This window comes from Gossypium arboreum, chromosome 9, assembly GCF_025698485.1.
Source record: "Gossypium arboreum isolate Shixiya-1 chromosome 9, ASM2569848v2, whole genome shotgun sequence".
NCBI classification, from domain to species: domain Eukaryota; kingdom Viridiplantae; phylum Streptophyta; class Magnoliopsida; order Malvales; family Malvaceae; genus Gossypium; species Gossypium arboreum.
This window is the reverse complement of record NC_069078.1, coordinates 32,418,332-32,421,700: the sequence shown is the minus strand read 5'-3', so window position 1 is coordinate 32,421,700 and position 3,369 is coordinate 32,418,332. Positions and strand designations below refer to the sequence as shown.

At 38.2% G+C, this 3,369-nt stretch overlaps 1 non-coding gene across 1 annotated transcript; it reads left to right on the top strand.

The window, feature by feature from the left end:
* Nucleotides 1-2,189: 2,189 nt before the first annotated feature.
* On the top strand, nt 2,190-2,296 carry LOC128281012 (small nucleolar RNA R71). The gene has a single exon (XR_008271229.1). It is a non-coding gene; the product is annotated as a small nucleolar RNA R71 (small nucleolar RNA).
* Nucleotides 2,297-3,369: the final 1,073 nt, after the last annotated feature.

The window sequence follows — 3,369 nt, the reverse complement described above, 5'->3', positions numbered from 1 at the left end:
GACATTGAGACGAGGGCTAGTGTAAGACATGTCTGGGACATGCATCAGCCACATTATGATTGCCAGTGTAAGACCATGTTTGGGACATGGCATCGGCGCAGAGATGAGTGCCAGTGTTAGACATGTCTGGGACATGCATCGGCCTCGATGATGATAGCCAGTGTAAGATGTGTCTAGGACACGTATTGGCTAAGTATCGTGCTAGTGTAAGGCATGTTTGGGCCATGCATCAGCACGTATACATGAGAGCTAGTATAAGACCATGTCTGGGATATGGCAACAGCCTCGATGGAGATAGCCAGCGTAAGACCATGTCTGGGACATGGCAGCGGCAACATAACACATGTTTGAGGATTATAGAATATCTGGTGGTATTCCAAAAGGTTCAACTTTAAGAGTTAAGAAAGAGATTTAATGAGGAAACTATGATCATGTTGTAAGTGTTACAGGTACCTATTGGGTATGCTTGAGAAATGAGCTCAATTAGAAAATATGATTTGAGTTGATGGTAATGAGTAAGTCCAGTTTATACTTACCTTTGAGCTATGAGCATATTTGATAAATGGTGAAGTTTTTGTTGTATATATATTTATATGCAACTTACTAAGCTTTATGCTTACTCTCTTTCTTTTCTCTTTTCTTTTAGTATTGTCATTTTGTTCGAGGATCCCTTAAAGTCAAAGATATCGATCACACTATCAGCCGTAATACTCGGTATAGTTGGATTTATTTTTTTGATTATGACATGTATAGGGCTAGACTAGGGAGTTGTATTATTGAGAAATTGTTTATGTATATGGGCTTAAGATAAAAGCCCTTCATTTTGTATTAAGCCTAGATAATGGCTATTATTCATTTTGGTAAATGTATATTGATGTTCCTTCTATGGATGAATTGATGTCTTTTGGGATGGAATTAGCATATTGAAATAATCTTGTGTAGGTTGTGCAAAATGGGTAACAAATGGATTGGAAGATAGCCTAATTTGTCCACACGGGCAAGACACACGGGCATGTGTTTAGACCTTGTGTGACACACGGCTCACCCCCATGGGTGTGTGCTATGGCCATGCGTCCCCCTGCACTTAAACTTTTAAATCAGTATTGTCCACGGTCAGGCCACATGGGCGTGTGCCATAGCCTTGTCTATAAGTCAGTATTGCCCACGGGTAGGCCACACGGGCATGTGTCATGGCTGTTCCCTAAAGTCAGTGTTGCACACAGGTTGAGGACGTGGGCGTGTCCCTAGTCACACAGGTGTGTGGAACCCTAAGGCATGATTTTTCTCCAAGTTTTTCTTAAGCTCTCAGTTAAGTCTAAATCATCCCGAACGTATGATTTGGTCTTCGTAAGCCCATGTAAGGAACAAATTGCTTATGAAAAGAAAAGTTTTGAAATTTATAAAAATTATACGGCCCGATTTTGTATAGTTGATTGAGTTAAGTCAGGTAACACCTTGAACCCCAAATTCCTCGAATTCTCTGTATCACTAGGTAAAACACCTTGTGGTTAGTTCCTAAGTTCAGTAGCAAGCTGGCCTACTTGATTTTCCAAATTCCTTAAAGTGACATCAATTTTCGCCATGTATGCCTTCAATAAATTCTCTAAGCTATTGGATGATTCAGCTTGAGCTGGTTTCTGAACTTGTTGGGGGAAACTAAGCGGCTGGGTTGGTCTAGGTTGGGTGTAAGTGTTACTGGTTCCAGCCCCTTGGTTACTCCAGGAAAAATTGGGGTGATTTCGCCACAATGGGTTATAGAAATTGGATTGCAGACCTTGCCTTCCTCAATTTTATTTTTGTAATATATCGATTCTGGGTTCGATAGACATTCTTCAAACAAATGTCCTTCCCCACAATAGACATAGGCTATACTTTCAAATTGATTTGGTGGCTGTGTTGCAAAACTATTACACCCATTAGTAGTAAAAAATTTTAACATTGAGGATATTGAGGATACCTGAGATGCGAGTGAAGTAAGAGCATTTGCTTCATGTATTTCAGCAACTCGTCTTCTTGACGCTGCAATATTGGTTGGCCATTGGTAATTGTTGCTGGCAGTCCTCTCAATGATTTCATAAGCCTCATTATAAGACTTAGAAAGGAGAGCACCGTTAGCAGAAGCATCCAATACCATCCTTGTGTGAGCATTAAAACCATTATGAAATGTCTCAAGTTCGATGCAATGTGGGATTCCATGATAAGGGCACTTCCGTAGTAATTCTTTGTACCTTTCCCATGCCTCATACAGGGACTCATCATCCATTTGTTGGAAAGCAGTTATCTCATTCCTCAACTTAGCATTCTTGCTAGGTGGGGAATACTTCATGATAAATCTTTCTACTAACTCTTGCCATGTGGAAATTGAATTTGGTGGTAATGAGTTCAACCAGGCTCGAGCTCTGTCCCTTAGTGACTATGGGAATAGCTTCAATCGTAATGCATCTTCGGGTACTCCAGCTAAATTGAATGAATCGCTAACCTCCATAAACAATCTTAAGTGTAGGTGAGGATCTTCGGTAGGCATGGCACTGAATTGGCCCACTGTATGAAGCATTTGAAACATGACTGGCTTCAACTCGAACCATTGTGCCTCAATTTCGAGTCTCCTAATACACGGATTAAGATCATTAAACACTGGCACGACATACTGTCTTAAAGCTCTATCCCTATCATTAGCAATAAGGATAGGATTTTGAGTAGGGTTTGCTTTGTTTCCTTCATTCGGTTTTTCAAAGTTCATTTTTTCGGTCCTTCTCTGACTTACTTGTCTTTTTCACTGTCGAAAAGTTCGTTCAATCTCAGGGTCTGCAGGGAGTAAATCAATGATATGGTCAATACTCATAAAAAAATGAAATAATCATAGAAAAATTAATTAAGTTACAATTTAAATAGAAAATTAAACCAAAATGCAAAACTAACAAATTCACAAAAAATAACTTTTTAAAACTATCCCAGCAACGACACCAAAAACTTGGAACGACGGAAATGTGCAAGTGTACACAATCGCAACAAGTAATAAAGTGACAAGTAAATGTCGAGTAATGTACCCACAGGGACTATGAAAAGAATTATTTATGAATGTTTTCTAAAACACTTTGGTGAAGAAAAATATGTTGTTTGAAGAAAGTGATTAAAAACTAAAATTTTAAACTAAGTAAACTAGATAAATAATCTCAAATGCACGATTTCAAAATACGATTTTAATCAACATGATATAATTGTGTTAGATTAATTACATTTCTTAACTTAGAATTATTAAACTAATGTTTATACTGTTGCAAATAAATTCACGGCAACTCAGTAATTTGCTAACTTATGAACATACTCATCTAAAAAAATCCATTTATCTCTTGGACATATCCCTATGTT